This window comes from Dermacentor albipictus, chromosome 7, assembly GCF_038994185.2.
Source record: "Dermacentor albipictus isolate Rhodes 1998 colony chromosome 7, USDA_Dalb.pri_finalv2, whole genome shotgun sequence".
NCBI lineage: Eukaryota > Metazoa > Arthropoda > Arachnida > Ixodida > Ixodidae > Dermacentor > Dermacentor albipictus.
The window spans coordinates 134,707,497-134,727,991 of NC_091827.1; the positions used below are offsets into that span (position 1 = coordinate 134,707,497).

The 20,495-nt window shown below is 43.8% G+C and overlaps 1 protein-coding gene across 3 annotated transcripts in view; it reads left to right on the top strand.

Annotated features, from left to right (window-relative positions):
- LOC135911543 (prolyl hydroxylase EGLN3-like) overlaps nt 1–20,495 on the top strand; it is a 205,179-nt gene that overhangs the window by 16,069 nt on the left and 168,615 nt on the right. The gene's annotated exons all lie outside the window — the stretch shown is intronic.

The window sequence follows — 20,495 nt, forward strand, 5'->3', positions numbered from 1 at the left end:
CGGCTCCGAATTCGACGAAGCAGGCTTTGTGCACAACACGACAACGCCGCCCTGTTCTGCTATGAGTGGGGGAGTTGCCGCGAAAACGCCGACAAAGGCTCCTTCCCACGCGCCGACCAAGACGCAAGGCAATGTACTGCCCGGGCGCGCTACCCGGGACGGCTCAGAGTTCTACTAAGCCCCTCTGACGTTGGCTCTGGACCATTGCACCTATGTGCGTGTGTGTGTGTGCGTGTGAGCCCTCCTCCTCCTCCAAGTCGAGAGCCCGCCTCCTCCAAAAGGGCGGTTCATCTACAATGATGTCGAACTATGACGTTGAGCGGAGTGCTTATAAGCAGTGGTTGTCGGCTGCTAGTGTGTGCTCGTTGTCGTGCTCGAAATGTACTCGTGAGCTGTGTGCTCGTAAGCTGTTTGCTGTATGCTCATCTTGTGGGCTCCATTTGGGAGTCACGCTAGACTGTCGATGTATCTCATGTTCAACTGTAAATAACATGTAAATAAATCCTGCTCTCCTAAGTCCCGACAAAGAGTCAAGCTCCTTCCTACAGCTACGACTGCCAAATCTTACATCTGAATGGCAGCGGTGAGATCGCCCTACAGCTCGTAGATCATCCGACAACTCTAACAAATGGTGGCAGCGGCGAGATTGTCCGACGAATCTTACACCTTCTAACACGGATTTATAATGTTGACAGCAAATATCAAGGTATTTCTTCCATGTAAAATGCTGTCTCTCATACTTAAGTAATAAGGGAATGTTAAGTGTTTAGAGGAGCATCATAAATAACTTTGCGTGTTGAACTTGCAGACGTTATTTTTAATAAAATTTATGAACAGACAGTGTGCGTATATGCATTGTAAGACCAGTAGACCCCTTCAGCGCTACATAGCTTGCGATATTCAAGTCGCAAATTTTCATGACTCACATGGTTTCAAAGAATAAACTGTGATCCACGCATGGCAACAGAAATAATCCGAAATAACCTTCTAAGTATACGGCTGAAGCCGTTAATAGCCCAAGCACGCACCAAGAAAACGACCGCTCGTGGTAGCCGAGTGAGCCGGAGCGAGCGGCGTCCTGGCCGTGATGTCACTCGCGAGAGGGTGCCACTCCAAATTCTCGCCGCTAATAGCTCTTACCAGTTGCCTACACAAACTCTTTGAGAAAATGATTAACCGGCACCTCATGCATATTCTTGAAAGCAACAAAGTACTCGGTCCCTTACAGTGCAGCTTCAGGGAAGGTAGATCCACAATAGTTCACCTTGTCTGTGTCGAAACAAATATGCGTGATGCGCTTGTGTACAAACAGTTTTTCTTGTTACTATATTTAGATATGGAGAAGGCGTACGACACAACTTGATGCTTTGGAATCCTCCATAATCTGTCTTAAATAGGAATCCGAGGCAACTTAGTGAATGTGATTCAGAGCTACCTCTCCCATCGCACATTCCGTGTTAGAGTTGGTAATGTTCTGTCTCGTCCTTTTACACAAGAGGCTGGTGTACCACAAGGTGGTGTGCTGAGCTGTATTTTATATATTGTCAAAATGAATTCTCTCCAAACCGCAGTACCACGTACAATGCCTTAATTCTGTATATGTGGATGACATCCAATTGGGTTACAAATCATGTAATATTAGTATCTGCGGGCAACAAGTACAGATTGGTTTAAATAAGTTGTCTAAGTGGGCGGACAAGAATAAATTCAGGATAAACTTTCAGAAAAAGTATGTGCGTCCTCTTCTCCAACAAGAGAAGTGTACTGCCAGACCCCGTTATAGACCTTCATGGAGAACGACTATCTGTGAGCTTCGAACATAAATTCTTAGGTATTATCTGAGGCAGTAAACTAACGTTTATCTCCCATCTGAAGTATCTCAAATTGAAGTGCCTCAAGACTATGAACCTGTTGAAGCTCCTGTCACACACGTCCTGGGGAAGTGACAGGAGATGCCTCATAAGCTTGTTTAAAAGTCTTAGTATGAACACACCTCGACTATGGAGCCACAGTCTATCATTCAGCTATGCCTTGTGCTGTGAAAATGTTGGATCCTATCCGCTACTTGGGTATTTGTCTTGCTACAGGTACCTTCAGGACTAGACCTGTGCGAAGCCTCAACATGGAACTTGAAAAAGGAGGTACCAGCAAAACACAAAGGATGCGCACACAAGGAAAAGGTGTTAGACACGGGCGGACGCTTGACTTTCAACTGTACTTTGTTGAAATTTACATTGCTGCACATAACCCTTAATGCATGCACATCTTCAACTCCTCCCAAGACATGTGCACAGATAGCACCTCGAAGATACATTATTATGTGAAAAAGAGCCGACGCATGCGCAACTTCTACTCCTCCTAAGACCTGTGCATGCATGTCAGTTTTTTTATTAATCATATTTTACCTACTCGATAGGAAAGCACGTTCCTTGTTTGTTAAACACAAAGACGTATCACTGACGCAATTTTCTTTCTCATTGTGTCAGCGTCCTTTATGTTTTGCTGGTACCCCCTTTTTCAAGTTCATCATGCATCAACTGGCCCAAGAGCTTGCGCTAATGCTCAACATGGAATCTAACGAGTGGTCTCTGTGCTTCCAAGAGATATATCTATGCTTTTCTATGCTTCGAAGGTAAAATCATCTGTACATCATCCATGTCATTCATTTATTTATGACTTGTCCACGGCCAGGCTGTTCTGCAACTGCCCAGCCACTAGGCCTTTTCTGTCCCTCCGATTGGAAGCTCTGTCGGGAGAAACAGGCTTCCCCCTTCTAGAGAATGTCCTAATGGCTCCGCCTACGCTTCCACTGCCTTGAGAGTGGCAGAACATTCAGTGTGGCCTCTCTTTCGTCTAAATATCAAAACGAGCATCTGAAGCACATATAGATTTACATTTTCTTGAACTTCAGGATAAGTATTCCTGGGCTGAATTTTATACAGGCACTTCCAAGTCTCCTGCTGGTGTTGCTTATGCAGCTCTAGGACCGTCGGCACATTGAATCCATATGCAAGTGTTTTTACGGCTGAATCATATGCAATCCTTCCCATGGTTAAACACATAAAACAAATGAAACCATTAGGGCTATTGTGTTTAAGGACTCATTGATTGTAGTCCAAGCCGTAATGAATTTACAAAAGCATAAACACACTGTATTTGATGAACTATATGCACTACTATGTTCAGCTTATATGGGCAAGCAAGTTATCATCCTATGCTGGGTACCGGGCCACAGTGGCATAAAGGCAATGAAGCTGCTGACGAGAACGTTACCTCAGTAGTTCTTTGCAACCCAAACGTAAACACATCCATTACAACCACAGACTATAAACCGTACTTTCAGCATAATTTGAAGAAGCACTGGCAGAAAAACTGGGATACTCGGGAATCCAATAAATTACGCCTGATAAAACCTAAATTAGGCTACTGGATAATGGAGAAAACAGCACAATACAAGGAAGTGCTCCTCTGTCAATTAAGAGTAGGTCCTGCCTTCGGCACTCACTTTTACCTACTAACTGGAAGCGATCCTCTGTCATGTCGAAGGTGTGCTGACAGCCTTACACTTCTCCATGTCCTCATCCATTGCATGGAAATAGAAACTGAGCAGAAAAATTACCTTCATTCTGCATATCTTCAGCACATTCCATTCCATCTAGCATACCTTCTTAGTAACGAACCGCTTTTTAACCAGAAAACTGTTTTTTTTTCTTTTTAGATGAAGTTGACACATTAGAAATAATTTCATCAAATCATGTGTAGCACAATCTCGCCATTGAGGCTGTAGCCGCAGTGACAAATTTTTACAGCACGTTCCCCAGTCCTTAAGTTCAAGAGTCCTGTGCTGGTAGTAGTGCTTGCTTACATTTTATTATGTCACTTCCCCGTAGCCAAACTTTTATGCTCATAGCTCACATCATGAGTCATTGGCATTAGTTTGATGCCTGTATATTTTATGCATTTCACAACGACACGTTTTTAGGCCTGTTTGCAGGCACATTACAACTACCATGTGCAATTCATTTGATTATTTCATACAGAAAACACAAACAATTTATTCCCATATGTCATGGTGCTTTTTGGCCATAGCTGGCCCTTCCATCATTAAACACTGCACATCAATCAGTCATTTCTTGCGTAGAGTGAAACAACCTCATAAACACATACCTAAAAGGCATTTTAGGCATACCTAAAACACATTTTTTCCTATCTGTTTTCGCCAATATGTAATGTCGGCATAATTTTGGATTCAAGCTTAGTGTGAGGCCTATGCCACCTTTGCAACCAGATAAATAGCGGCATGAGATCATGCTAGCGAATTGTTACTTGAGAAAGGTGTTCTACTTTGTGATTTCTTATTCACATTTCATTTGTTAGGGATGGTACATAGCTTTGATTTCGTGGAATGCGAAAGAATGCTGCATTAGGGAGGTGCATGCTGCAGTGGGTTCAGCAGGCAGGCGTCTCTGCCCTCAGGGCCAGTGTAATCTAAAACTCTTCCAGTCTGTTTTTGGGCCCATATGAGAGAGGCCTGAGCCATCTTGACCTATCACAAAGAGCTAATGGTGCATTTGGAATAGTTTTACATTATGCCGGCCCAGGGTCAATTGCGGCTTTTTGGGTCTTCAGTAACATATAGAGACCCAAAAATCATGCTACCGTGTCGACTAGACTGTATAATTTGAGATCATTTTCCACCGTCGTCATGAGTGTCGGCGTGGACGTTATGTATTCTTCCTGATCTAGTTGATTGTAGGGCCACCAATGTTTTCAGCTTTACAGGAAAGCATGCGTTGTGGTGCTGCTGGACCCTCTCTTCCATATTCTAGTACGCAATAGCTGAAAAGCATGCTTCCACCGCCCTGTGTTCTCATTGACTTGTGGCAAAGCAAACCTATTTCTATTATGTAGAAATGGCTTTCAGTAAATCGCAGTAGTTCATAACTCTGACTTCTCCGTATAGTCTGTTGGTGAAGTGCATTCCCAGGCACTTCACCCACACTGTTGTGCCATTAAAGAAGAATTTATTTATAAAACATGTCTTGGGTTGCTTGTAGAAGTTTTGAACTCTCTAGTTCAGAGTACATGTATTTGTGGTTGCTACCAGAAATTAAAAATCTGCAGGCACTAGTACCAAAATTTGCATGTACTAGACGTTTTCAGTACCAGGGTAATCTGCTTTAAAATTCAGCTTAAGACATTGCTTAAGACAGTTACAGTACAGCATGGTTGCTTAGTAGTTTTAGTGTTGCACTGCTAAGCACAAGGTCATGGGATCAAATCCCGGCCACGGTGACCGCATTTCGATGGGGGCGGAATGCAAAAATGTCCGTGTACTTAGATATAGGTGCACATTAAAAAAACCTAGGTGGTCCAAATTAATCTGGAGGCCCCAACTACAGCGTGCCTCATAATAAATCGTGGTGTTGGCACATAAACCCCATAATTAAAGAAAAAGAAATACAATACAGCAAGAATAGAATGATGGCCAGTAATAGACGACATAAAACCAAAGGCAATTTGTCTAAATTAGCCACAACATTTTTCTGTGCTCGTGTAATTTTTCTGTGCTCGTGTGTAAAATAACAAGGAATATTTCATCTGTGATCAACGAGCAGGTTCTTACCTGTTAGAGCTATTCCCATTGGTTGCCGACTGTATCGCTGAAGTCCTTATTGCACAATTTTAATCAATATTTTTGCTCGACGAGTAATTTTCTTTTACGCTTGTACTATTATTCGCTTTTCATCGTGGCATGATCACGCACTCTACATAAAGCCCGACCATAACACTGGTGGAAATCTCGGACGCCCTTGAAGGTTTCACTTGGTTGCTTGGGACACCATCTGCTTGTATGATGTAGCAATGGTAATCTAGCCACATAAATTTAGGTGCATTTGCCCTCAAAACTTCCAGACTTCAGCAACAAAGAAGCTAATATTTTATGTGCTTGATACCCGGCACAGGTAAACAGGCCAAAGTGGCGTTTAGTGCATTCATTGTACCTTAAGTGATGTCAAGACAGATGCTACTCCTATTGGAGTTGCCTCTGGGGTCATCATTGAGGTTAGGCCTATGTATGCTGACCAGCCAAGTGAGAATAGTAGCCCACAGATCTGTCGCTTGCCGACCCGTCGCCCTTAACACGCCCCTCAAGACAGTGTCAGTTCAGGCCATTCTTTCTCACAAATTAGTAACAGTGTGTTTCATTTATATACCGCCAAACCAGCGTCTCGAAAAAACATACTTTTATAACCTCATTGACCAGCTCCCCGAGCCTTACATACTCGTGGGAAATTTTAACGCCCATAACCTGATGTGGGGAGACTCGCAATGCAACGCGAGAGGTCGACTCATTGAAAATTTCTTTTTAAACTCCAGTGCGTGCCTCTTTAATAAGAAAGAACCGACCTACTATAATCCACAGCATAATTCATACTCCTCAATAGACCTGTCTATCGGTTCTGGTTCTATCTTCCCTGATTTAAAGTGGTCTGTAATTAAAACTCCATTTGGAAGTGATCACTTCCCATTAACTCTAAACATAGTAACACAACATGACTCCCCTCTGCCTGTTCCTCACTGGAAACAGGCCGAGGCTAATTGGGAATGCTTTAAGAATCCACCTACATATTAACAGATTTTATAAGTGATTTTAGCATAGATCATGCCGTATCATATTTTACCGCTCTTACCATTGATGCAGCAGAGAAATTCATCCCTCAGACAAACGGCACTTCATTGAAAAGACGGGTCCCCTAATGGAACAACGATTGCTGAGAGGCACGGAGGAGACAAAATAAAACTTGGGGCAAACTACGTGAGTGCCCTACCGCCCAAAATTTAGTAGAATTTAAACAGATTAAATCCCAGGGAAGACAAACGTGAAGATAGGCAAAGAGGGCAAGGTGGCAGAGGTTCCTTTCAGCTATAAATTCATATACTCAAGAGGCTAAAGTGTGGGATGGGCTTAGAAGGCTAAAGGGACAAGTAATTCATCTGTTGCCCCTAGTAAACGATGAAGGCAATAGCTTAGAAGATCAAGATGACGCACTCGGGGAACATTTTGAGCGGATTTCCAGCTCAAATAATTATTCCAAGGCATTCCTAAAGTACAAACAAATAGCAGAACGTGAGGCCATCAACCGCAAATGCAGACAGAATGAATTGTATAACCAGCCTTTTAACATTGCCGAATTGACAGCTGCTTTGGCTGCATGTCAGAGCTCTGCACCTGGACCTGACAGTATCATGTATGATATGCTTAAACATCTCCACAGCGATACTCAAATAACGCTACTCGCACTTTTCAATGCTATATGGGCTGCCGGATACCTCCCATCTAAATGGAAAGAAGCTATTGTTATCCCTGTTTTGAAGCACGGTAAAGATGCATCACTGCTGACCAGCGACCGTCCTATAGCGCTTACGAGTTGTCTTTGCAAGCTTTTTGAAAAAATGATCAATCGCCGTCTCGTACATTTTCTAGAGTCCAGCAATGTGCTTGACCCACTTCAATGTGGCTTCAGGGAAGGGTGATCTACAACCGACCATCTCATGCACATCGAATCAAACATTCGCGATGCTTCCGTACATAAACAATCCTTCCTATCTGTTTTTCTTGACATGGAAAAGGCATACGATACAACTTGGCGGTACGGAATATTGCGCGAGCTGTCGGCGCTGGGCATCCGTGGCAATATGTTAAACATTATCGAAAGCTACCTACAAAACCATACATTTCGGGTGAATATAGGGAATGCACTGTCGCATACATTCACACAGGAAACTGGTGTACCCCAGGGAGGCGTACTCAGTTGCACTCTCTTTATCATTAAGATGAACACGCTCCACGCTTCATTACTGCCAGCCATTTTCTATTCTGTTTACGTAATGACATACAAATAGGTTTCAAATCCTGCAACCTTGCAGTGTGTGAGAGGCACGTACAACAGGGCTTGAACAAAATATCTAAATGGGCAGACGAAAACGGATTTAAAGTGAACCCAAACAAAAGTTCTTGTGTGCTTTTCACAAGAAAGAGAGGGCTCGTTGCAGATCTCAGTAACGAAATGTATGGCCAGCAAATCCCTGTGGACAAAGAGCACAAGTTCTTAGGTATCATACTTGACTCTAAACTAACATTTATTCCACACATAAAGTATCTCAAGGTGAAATGCTTAAAAACAATGAACTTACTGCAAATTTTATCCCATACAACATGGGGCAGCGATAGAAAATGTTTGATGAATCTTCACAAAAGCCTCATTCGATCACGATTGGACTATGGTGCCATGATCTATCATTCTGCAGCCCCGAGCGCACTAAATATGCTAGATCCGGTTCACCATTTAGGAATCCGACTGGCCACTGGCGCTTTCAGAACAAGTCCCATTGAAAGTTTGTATGTAGAATCAAATGAGTGGTCACTCCATCTCCAGAGAACATACATCAGCCAAACATATTTCCTGAAAGTCCACTCTAATCCTCAACATCCGTGTTTTAATACCGTTAACGATATGACATATGATACACTCTTTCGTAAATGTCCTCTGTAAGACAGCCCTTTTCACTTCGTGTGAGGGAGCTTAGTGTTAAAATGGATGTCCCAATCCTCAAACATCGCCTAATGCCTCCCTCCAGCTAAGCTGCTACCTCCTTGGGAGTGGCAGATGATACAATGCGATATATCTTTCATGCAAGTTACAAAACACGCTCCAGAGATTGAAATCCAAATGCATTTCCAAGAACTCCAATACAAACACCCCTGCGTGGAGTTCTACACAGACGCATCAAAGTCACGCGAGGGGGTGTCTTATGCAGCCGTCTGCCCATTCTTCTCGGAATCCGATGTACTGCATCCGGAAATGAGCATCTTTACAGCTGAAGCCTACGCACTATTGTCGGCTGTAAAGCATATAAGAAAAACAAAACTAAAAAAATCTGTTATATATACGGACTCCCTAAGCGCTGTGAAGGGTTTGATGTCATTTTGTAAGCACAAAAATCCAGTAATCAATGAACTATATTCCGTCCTATGTAAAGCGTATATATGTAACCAGCATGTCATCATATGCTGGGTGCCGGGTCACAGCGGCATCGAAGGCAACGTTCTGGCGGATCAGATGGCCACATCAATTGAATCGTATTCTGTTCATCCTACCGCTGCAGTCCCTGTCACAGATCTGAGCCCCTTCTTGTGCAGGAAACAGCGAAACTACTGGTAACGCTTGTGAGACAGGGAAACAAATAATAAGCTGCACGTAATAAAGCCACGATTAGGGTTCTGGCCTTCTGCAATAAAATCACGCTGGACAGATGTCCTATTCTCTCGTCTTAGAATAGGACACACATTTGGCACCCATAACTTTTTACTCACTGGAAATGACCCTCTAGCCAGTGGCAGATGCGGGGAGAGGCTGACCGTGCTCCACGTCCTCCTGGAGTGCCGGAAAGCCGAACCTGAGAGAAGGAGACATTTTTCTTTAGCATACCGGCAGCACATTCCTCTTCATCCTGTAATGTTTCTCGGTCCAGAACCGCTTTTTAATACAAACACAGTCCTAGGTTTCCTCAGAGATGTTGTCTTACACGTTATTAGTCCTATACATTCGTAGCACTTCCTCTCTTGAGAGGATAGTCGCTGTCATAGTCATAGTGTATAGCACATGCCTCCAGGCCCTTGTGTTTCAAGGGCTCTGGCGAGGCAGTAGTGCTCCAGGTAATTTTACCATCTCACATGTCTTTTATAATGCATCATTCTCTCACGGTGGATTTTATTGCTCATAGAACATGTCGTTATCATCGACATAATCTTGCAACAGATAGGTTTTATGCACTCTAGAGCGACTATTTTTAAGGCCCCTTTACAGCCAAGTCACATCAACCTCATTGAACTCATAACTACACTGTGAATTCATCAGCACTGGCTTGGCGCTCTTTGGCCATACCTGGCCCTTGTGCCAATAAAACCATACACTCATTCATTCATTCATTCATTCATTCATTCATTCATTCATTCATTCATTCATTCATTCATTCATTCATTCATTCATTCAAGTTGGAATTATATTGGTTGGGCCAATTCAACTATCAAAATAAGTAAAGCTTGGGCTCGTATTTATGTACGGGCGCCAGCCAGGACCTTTGATCGCTGTAAAGGATGTTGACAAACGGCATAGAGGCTGAGAGGTAATTTCGCCCCAGAAGTGTGGGAGATCGCTGTTTTCGGTCTTCGCCGAGAGTAAAACCAGCTGGGCGCTCGCGTAGTGAGTCAGGAGGCGCTCTTTGGTGGCAGATAGCCTGTGTCGCCACCTCGGGACATCTTAACCTGTCGCACGTGCGGTCTTGAAACGTAGGAGAGGGTGTGACGTTGGGGGCTCTTTGGCTTGGAAGCGCGGACGGAGGTGCCCGGCCTGGGACGGACCATGGGCAAAGCGTCATTAGGGTGTCAATGGGCATGCCTGGGGTACAAAGGGACAACTTAAAGCCAGAGGGATCAGGGACCCGATGCATGGTCTCTTGAAAGACAGGCTGGCACCCGAGACACAATCCATCTCTGCACTTAGCTTTATGGGCCCGCCGGAGGAGACGAACCAAGCACAAGACGGCATGGTGAATTGGTGGGTGCACTTCGTCTGGGGGGCCCTTTGCGGCATGCAGTGCGTGATGGTTTTAATTAAGGTGCTAGGACGGGGTGACGCAGATGTTTGTTCCCTGTAAGTGTTCTTCTAAGTGTCGAGAGACTTTCCCATACATGTTGCAGAGCAGGATGTTTGGGATGTTATTTGTTTATTTGTTGTTTAGTGGTCCCTTTCTCTCCCTCTATCTCTCTGAATGTTCTGAGGAATTCAGGGAGACGGTGAGAGAGAGAGTGTGACAGCCCAGTTGACCCAATCAGGTCACTGGGGTGTCGTGATTTGCTGTGAGGGTATTCGGGAGGAGCAACTGAAGGGTTAAAACCGGGCTCCTGACCTCTCACGGGGGTCCTGGGCGCAGGAAAAGTGCTCTGCACTTTCGACTCTGCCGACATAAGGCACCGGTCCCAGTGTAACTGAGGGGTCTTGACGTACGAACGGTGTTCTGCACTATCGGCCATGTCGAGTTGATACGTCAGACCCACTGTAAATAGCTGTCGATGTAAATATTGTGTACATAAAGTCTTTTCCCTAAATGCAAACGTCTATGGCGTCCCATCTCTGATGGAAGAGGAGAAACGACAACGACGGCAGCTGAAGAAAAGTTTCTCTACCAAGTAAGCTGGTTACGCCAGCTTGAAGCACTCTGTGCTACGAGAGTAGGAAGGTAGAAAATGTAGTATCGCGATTCAATTAACCGTAGTCAAATTAATGAAAGTATCGTATATACATGAGTAATAAATGAACTTATTTTTCCGAATATACTGAAGCAAAGTTGGGAGGTGCGTTAATTATACGGGGTAAATTTCATGGAGACGTTTTCAAAACAGCAAAATTGAAAAGTAAGACTGTAATGATTTGGAACATGCATAATATAACTTATCTTTGCAGTAAAAATACGTGTATATCATTTGCAAACTTAACCTCATTCCCCATCAGGACTACCAGACCTGCCATTCAGGTCGCTGTCCGCTTTGTCCACATTGTAGTTCCACCATAGAATAAAGAACGAACGGGTCAGCCACGCACAGTATGTGTGGCCTAGGCCAATCGTGCACGCCTAAACTGAATGCGCGCTCCCAACGTGCCTCAGTCCATCCTAGCAGCCGCTTCCGGTCGTCTGCCATTATCGCAAGCGTTACGTTGAAGCATGCACCTGTTTTGACAAGCACGCTGTGTGCATCTCTTTGCTCAACCATCCATGCTCATAGGCATGTCAAAGTTTGTCGGTGTCCGATCAGAGTCCGTTTTGTGAACAGATCAACCTTATGTCCCGCAGCAGGCATATAACTCAACTTAAGGCCCATCACATTCACCAAAACCCAAAGCAGGCAGAAAAGCAAGCTGCTGACATGCGAATTTGACACTACGCCGGACTATGACAACTATGCCGATCAAGCGCCGATTGCCCTTTCTTCACATAAAAGCTGCGTTCACACTTGGGAAGTGGAAAGAAGCCGAAAGCAGGCGAAAAATCTTTTCCCCGCATGTCCAAGATGTTCACATTTGTTTCACCGCTGCTGCTTTCGCCCACATCCACCTAGTCTGCATACCTTGGTCCGCGTGGGGGCACTGTTCATCAAACCACTTCAAGCACTGTGTTCATTCATTGACCCGTCAGTTACTAAAAGCTATTGTTTCGTGCATCTGCGTGTGCCGCCTTTAACTTTTGTTTGCCATGGAAGAGGAATTTCAGTAACACTTCATTTGGGCCTAATTGGTACATAATTCTGAACTTAAGTTGTTAGTCAGTGCCAGTGTGTATCATGTCTTTCTATTTTTGGATCGTCTGAGGTGTTTGTGCTGTAACGTTAAGTCCAGAATAAAAGAGGAAGAAGACATAGTTTGGTACCTTTAGCAAGTTTTTTTTAAAGATGCACAATGAATAACAGAAGATGTTAACTTTTACGAATGGATGCTGACGTGCTAGTGCAGCTTCTGGTGAAGAGGAATGGCTTTCCGCTTCGCCAAAGCGAAAAAAAACAAAAAGAAACAGTCAGAAACCGATCGGGCTCGCTGCCTGGTTTCCCGCACGTTTCACCACCTAGGTAGGCAGATTTTGTCAAGTTTTTGCCATATTACAGGCCCATCCACTGGAGCGCATTGGCAAGCTTAGGCACGCACAAGTGTATTAAAAGCATCACTTGCGGACAGAGTGATGTGTGGCAACGCGCAGAGATTTTGTCGACTGCCAGTGCTAGAAGATCAGCGACACATAGCGATGCTTTGTCGGCATGCACCAATCAGAGGCTACAATGCGTTACAGGCATCCAACAATGGGAGGCTGCAAGGCCTCCGGCTGCTATGCCTGATGGCCACCGATGCAAAGGCGCAGACACCAACAATCATCAGAGTTCTTTGGACGCATGATGTGCGCGACAGTGTTCCAGAAAGACCGTGTTGAGATACTAAGCTGACAACAACATGACTGATGATCGTGGGTTGGGGCAGTGTGACGTGGATCCGAGCCAAGTACGAGCAATGCCGACAAACCCAACCTGCCCACTGGGTTCCGCTGGTCTCAGTGCGATCATCTGCTAAAATGTCCAACCAAATCACGATTGCTGCAATGTCTGTGCTTGGTGTATGTCTACTTTGTTGTGCTCAAAACGAATGTAAACATGCTTCCAAACTCAAAAGTCTAGATATGTAAACATCGGCAGTAGGCGAGTGCTAATTATCTAAATTAGCACTCGCCTACCGCCGATGTTTACATTACGCGTAAGCCTAGCGCAACCATCTAATTCATAACTGGTGAGTGAACAAATGCAGCTGATAAACTCTGCTGAAGGAAATGAATTTTGAGTTCCATTCGGGGCTGCAGCGATTTAAAATATAGCAGTCCCGACTTTCTGTGGTGTGTGATGTGGTGAACGAACTGTGTGGAACTTCGGGTTGTGAACCATGGCATGCTTCTTGTGGTCTCGGGTGACTGAAGCTTAACGGACGAACTCTGCAGTGTTTCCAGTGGCAAAGATAATTTTTGAAAGTGAAAGACACTAGTAGTCAAACAGTGGGAAGTACATACGTCATCAGCCATGCTGGCCGTTTTAGCTGGCAATGCGCTCTTCTATTCAGCATGTGAATGCAGTTCAGTACAAGTTCACAGTATTCCTTCACTCACTTCTTTCAAGTGTGGGCGCCTTATGGGCTAGTTGGGGATAAATTGCTCGTGCAGCAATCAAGAATGCTGATGCACTGAAGGAAACATGACACAGCACAGTCATGTTTGAGTCAGTGTATCCTTATACTTGAGCACTGCAAAAAGAAATGATCTGTTTGCAATATGTGCACCGTGTGCAATGCAAAGGAGGACCTGCATCATGCGAGACCTATGCATGCAGCCGTGTATACCAGGATTGCTTCGATGCCTGCTTGAAAAGCAGCATGTACTCAATGAAACTAATTGGCTTTTGATCTCCATTCATGGAAAGAGCAGATAGTGTGAGTGTATTGCGGGGAAAGGGAAAAGGTGGTCATCAGTGCTTTGTGCACTCTGTATGTTTAAACTGCCCGAACCTCTTTAGCTTCCACTAAAATGTCTCTCGCTGGGATACTATAAACTGTACTCGGGAAACAGATTTCAACATACATCTTCGCAGAATGTGTTTGATTAACAAGTTAACAGTTCCACTGCAACATTATGCCGATGTACAGCATATGCGCTTGAAATAAATACATTCTGTAAAGGTGAACGACTGAGCCTGTAATAATAAACTTTGTAGTAGCACTGCAAAAAGTGCTACTATGCGTATCAGCCACCACAAAACTGCTGTGTGTCCAACCTACTTCCTCGGAGGCGCCCCTATGAAAGCTGTTCTGGCCCTGCCCATTCTGGGTGTAACATTCAGCCCTTTTCTCGACTTTTCCGCATATGTCACCAGCACTGTATATAGGGATCGTCACATTCTTATGTTTGTGTCCCATGTCTCCCTTCCCTGTGGTCCTGGGGCTTTCCGAGCACTCTACACTTCTATCATTCTGCCATGGCTTGAATACAGCTAATGAGTATAGTCCCTGCACCAAAGTCACGTCGCTGACAAACTTGAGCTCGTTCAGCGCCGGGCAACACGCACCCTCTACTCCCGTCTTTTTGGTCGCCGCGAGCTCATGCCAGCCCATGAAGATTGCCTCAAAGCCTTCAAGTGACACACCCTGCAGTACCAGCGCAACATTGCACTAGTCTGTCTGGTCTGCAGGGTGCTTGACAGGTCTCTGGACAGCACTCGTCTTCTTCAGTCCGTTTGAACAAGCGGTCAGCACAGCCTGAGCCCCTTCATGCCTGTACGGGCTGACACCACAACTCCGTGCTTATATCTGGCATACAGAGCTTTCTCTCCACCCCCCTAGCTATTCGGACTACACTTCCTTGCGACTGGACTGAATTAGCCCTCCTGCATGTTGTGCACCCGTCGTCTGTGTGCGTGTGTGCTATGCTCTGTGATTGAGCAAGTGTGTTTGTGCGGGCATGGAGGGCAATTCCTGCTCTGGCTGGCTGGCCCTCAGACACTAGCATACAGGCCAGCCTTGCGAGCTGTCTAGAGCACCACGTTACCTCTAAGATCATGATGGTAATTATTATTATATGTTAGAATCATCACTATGACCACATTGATCTTCTAATACAGGGATTACTGCGTTGTAAACATATGGGCAACAGAAGTAGAAATGGACAGGATGCATGCAGACTCACAACTGAATTTTATTGGGTGAAAGATAACATAAATATACACTGATCAAAATGATGTCATCATGCTGATAGGCCATCCAAAATCGCTGCCATCCAATCTTGCATCCAGAAATTGCACCTCACAACTGACAAGCACGATGGAAGGATCGCTAACACATACACACGCTTTCTTCTTTATGACATAGGCCTTGAATAGCCGGGCCTTGAATAGCCCCCGTGTAGATGATCCCTATGACAGAATAAAATTCTTGTTTTTTCTATTCTTTATTTATTCTTTATTCAGAGATACCCCGCTTTGCCCGGGGGCATGCAAGCAGGGAGGTTACAACTTTGAAAAAAAAAAAACCTCTTCATTTGCACAGCACACTTGGTCACAAGATAATCGATTCCACTCTGTTACAGTTTGGGCAAAAAATGAATTAGCATAAAGATTCGTTCTAGCTCGGTATTCTCGAATTTTAGTCATGATCTGTTTCTTGTAGGTACATAGTGCGGTGCTTTAAAGTAAGTGTCTCTATTAATTCCAGTTTTGTTATTATATATGCTAAATAGCAATTTTAGACGCAGTTTTCTTTGGAAAGACGAGAGCACTTCCCATCCGAGCTCACTTTTCATTGCAGTGCAGCTCTCTTCTCGCTTGTATCGCCCAAGAACGAACCTTGCCATTCTGTTTTGTATTCTCTCGATTTCGTCGATCAAGGTTTTCTGGCGAGGATCCTAAACACAACACGCATACTCGAAGATCGGATGAACGAATGAAATATAAGCAGTTTTTTTTTTTAGGTCAAAAGGTGAAGATTTCAAATTTCGCTGAATAAAATTTAGCGCTCTGGCAGCATTTTCAGCTACATTACTCACATGTGCATTCCAAGAACAATCACTTGAAAATGTCACACCCAAATATTTATACACAGATTGCTGGTCAATAATATCAGTGTTAAAAAAATAACGGGTTTCTATTATTTTATTCTTATTTTTCGAGAAAGACACATGAACACATTTCTTTTGTATTTAGTTTCATTTTCCACTTCTCACACCATGAGACAATGTTAGCAAGATCAGCTTGCATATCGATGGAGTCCTGTTAATTTTTTATTTTTTTATACACTGCGCAGTCGTCGTCAAACAAGCGTAAACGCGAAGATATCCCGGCAGGAATATTGTTAATATAAACTAAAAACAATAGCGGCCCTAAAACGCCCTTGAGAAACACCAGATGTGACCTCGACCCAAGGAGAAGTAACGCCGTTCAGTATTACGCATTGCCGACGCTGCGACAAGTAATTGGCAATCCAGTTACACACATCTTGATTAATATTTGCCTCATGAAGTTTTCGAAGGTGCAATGAGTGACAAACCGTGTCAAACGCCTTTTGAAGATCTAAGAAGACGCAATGTGTTTGCCCGTTCTCATCCACCTCAGCCACTAGGTTGTGATAGAATTCAATTAGCTGTGTTGTGGACAGGACAGTTCCTTGTGAAAACCTCGTTGATTATCAATTAATAATCTGTGTTGTAATAAGTGTTTCATTATTTCTTTGTACAAAATATGCTCTAATATTTTACAGCAAATGGATATTAAAGAGATAGGCCTATGATTGTTTACGTATTTAGCGGAAGGCACACCTTCCTTGTCTCTTTTTCACAAGCTCTGCAATGTTTTGTTATGTGGGAATGCTCGTCAGGTGACTTATTCTTATATCTGTTTAAAAGAATATTTTCAGAATAAGATCATATGCACTGCGCTATTTTCTTTTTTTTTACGAAATACTCTTTATTATTAGTTTCCAATACAGTACACATACAGTTCGTCAAATCCATAGCCTTCAGGGCTAGTGGTGGGTCTGAATGCTAAACAAGTACAATAGTGACGCGTGTACTTATCTTTATCGGGCGACCACGTTTCGCCGCCTAACGGGTGTAATCGCGCAGCGCGGGATGCGCCTGCATGTATCTGAGGTTTCTGGAGGGTTATCGATGCTTGTATCCGGCTGTCTGTTGTCGCCGGACCCTGTGTTATCTGATTTCATCGCGTGACGCGAATGGTGTAGAGCTTTGTGGAAGGCACGCGGGTCCGAACGATTAGTTGGGAACATTCGACGACTGCAGTATAAAAGCCGACGTGCTTGACCCGCTGATCAGATTTACGACGATCGCCGACTGTGTTCGCCGCTCTCGTTGTGCTTTAAGTGTAGCGTGTTTTGTGGGCACAGGTTCGCCCAATAAAAGCTAGTTTGTGCCTTTCACAGTATTGCTACTGTGTTCTTTGACGTCACGACCACGTGACAATAGTATCGGCAGACTTTATGATGACAGGGCAAAATCACAACACACTTCAGTAACGCGCAAAAGAATTGGCAAGCTTAAGTACATAATTATGCGGTATATTCAACCAAGGCATAACACAGAAAGCACAAAAAACACATAACACAGAAGAAAAAACATTTTTTTTTATAATTTCAGTTACAGGCTTTTTGACCTAATAGATCCAAATAAAGTAAAGGAAAAGAATAACTTTTTGGTAGCTTTAAAACATCTTTTCCCAATTTTTTCCCAACTCAACTCATCTTCACATCTTTTCCCAACTTCATTCCACAGAATGGCTCCTTTATATTCTGTATCTGGCGGTATGTATTATGACAAGGTGGTAAGTTAAATGGATTGTTAGTATTGTTGTTGAAGTTCAGTAACAGTTGGCTACAGTATCCAGTGTTGTGCAATAAAATATGTCACAGCAATTATTGCATGTCTCGCAGGACAAATTGAATGTCTTTCTCAGTCAAGACATCATAGTAGGCTGAAAACAATAAACTCATTTTTTTTTTGTGTATGTGTGGTGACTTGAAGTGTATAAATTGTGAAGAAGAACTTGTTTATATATATTATGCAAATGAGCTGCCCCTATACATTTGAATAAGTGCTCCACTAGTACGACATGGCAAAGGGCAACAAAAGACACCTAATAAAACCCTGCTATTCTCAAGTTTGTGTTATCTTACGGTATGTCATTTCATTAATGTCGAGAAAAACAGACTTGACATGTCAAAACCAGTTACAATAGAACAAGGCCTTTACACAGTGAAAATTTTTCTAGCAATACACTCGATGCTGCTCAGTGTGAAGGCCTCCCGATGCGGTGTTGATGCTTCAAAACAACCTAGAAAAATCAATGAGGTGCTCCATGGGAAAGATTAGACAGAAACAAGAATCGGGAGGAGAGAAGCTATGAATTACGTAAATTTTAGCTATTCTAGATATTTTTGTGAATGCTATAGGGGTTTCAGTTCTTTTCGCTGATTTTCTCTGAACCCACTTTTTCATATTTCTTTCATACACCAATAAGCATAATTATATTGACACGCATACTTCTTTATCTGCATCTGGTGACCGTATCTCACTAGCTAACAAATGTTAAATGTTATCGCTCGGCGCAGGACGCGCCTGCACATATTAGAAGTTTCGCGAATGTTATCGATAGTTCTATCTGTTGTCTGTTGTCAGCAAATCTTGTACACTCTGTAGCTTAGAACTTCTTGTTGGGCGAGTTGGTGCATATTAGCAAACAGTTTTATAACTGCGCAAACAAACGACCACAAAGAGAGAGCACACAAGGACAGGACTGCACCAGTCCTTGTGTGCTCTCTCTCTCTTTGGTTGTTTGTTTGCGCAGTTATAAAAAAAAAATTTTATAATCTGATTCCATCTGATATCTGATAGTCATCTCCAAAGGATGGTGCCAGTATTTTTCACGAGCCTTGCAATGCAAGTTTGTGTGATGAGGCTTGGTGATGCCATGGCCCCTTGGCTCTGGCAGATCATATGAGCGAGCTGTGCCATTGCGTGTGTATCTGCTGTGCCTCTGTCTGCCATGTACCACTGTGCATACGCTCAACATGATCACTAGCTTGTCCTAGTGATGGTCCGTATGCAGTCTTCGATAAGGCTAGTTGGTATGGACTCAAAACCTGAGATAGCGCAAAAGGGACAATGGATAAGCCCTACTTTCAGTTAAAAATATTGCAAGCCGCGCACCAGTTATGTAGTTGCTGGCCTCTAAAGAAGGACAGGAAAAACCTAGTAAAAATTAAGGTTAGGCCACACATTTCATTGAAAATCACATACCTCATTTACCGGCAGCATGCTCGGACTCTAGGAACCGTAGCTTCCTGCTTGTCATTCAAATGGACAGCGCTCAAACAAGGTTATCCCTCTGTTAGTCAGCACCACCACTGAAAGGTGGCATGGGCTAACACTCCCAGGGTCCTACTGGGAGTGTTAGCCTAAGAAAGTGGATGGGGAAACGGCGCCGTGGTAGCTCAATTGCTAGAGCATTGCATGCGATACTTGAAGGTTGTGAAATCGTTCCCCACCTGCAACAAGTTTTTTTATCCTTTCATTTCTATTAATTTATCATTTCTTTATATTGTTTATTAAGCACAAGTAATTTCCCGCATGTTGTCCTCAGTGTTAGTGTTTCCTGGCTTCTTACGACAGTCTATGGGTAGCATAAGCTGCTGTGAACATCTCAGCCATGTTTTGCTGTCGTATGCAGTGTGTGGAGCTCTCAAGTAGATTGCAAAGTCACCTTTCTCTCGAACACTTTTCACCGCAAGGCCCTGTCCTCACTTTTTTCTGGACGCTTTATTTCGTCATCGGACGCTTTATTTGGTCATTCCCTTAGACGGCTGCTATTGGCCAATAGCTGACTTGAAGCTGTGGTCAGCTACATAGCCTAGATACCGCTGCTGCCACAGGGTGCCACCACAAGTCCGTTGGCTAAGCGCACTGTGGCTCGCTGGGGACAACAGCATTTGTCTTATCTTTATTGCAATGTAGGCACCAAAGGCAGAAGTCGTGGCATCTGCATTAACATCCAAAATGAAAATTGAACTGTGCACAATGGTGGCATGTAGAAGGCGGAGCGTTGTGGGCACACCCCTTTGCAGCTCAAGGCATTGAAGAAGGAATGGGAGCACAGCGAAGGCTGTGTTTAATTGCCACTGACTCCACTTATGCTGTGCGCATTTAAGTACTTTCTGCTGCAAAGTATTTCTGAAATAGCCTAATTTCACTTCAAATGCCTTCCTCTACTTCAAGAAAAAGTGGTTCAAAGCCCCTTCAATGCATTGTGCAGTCTCCCCTACTTTACAGGGGCATCTGCGTCAGCA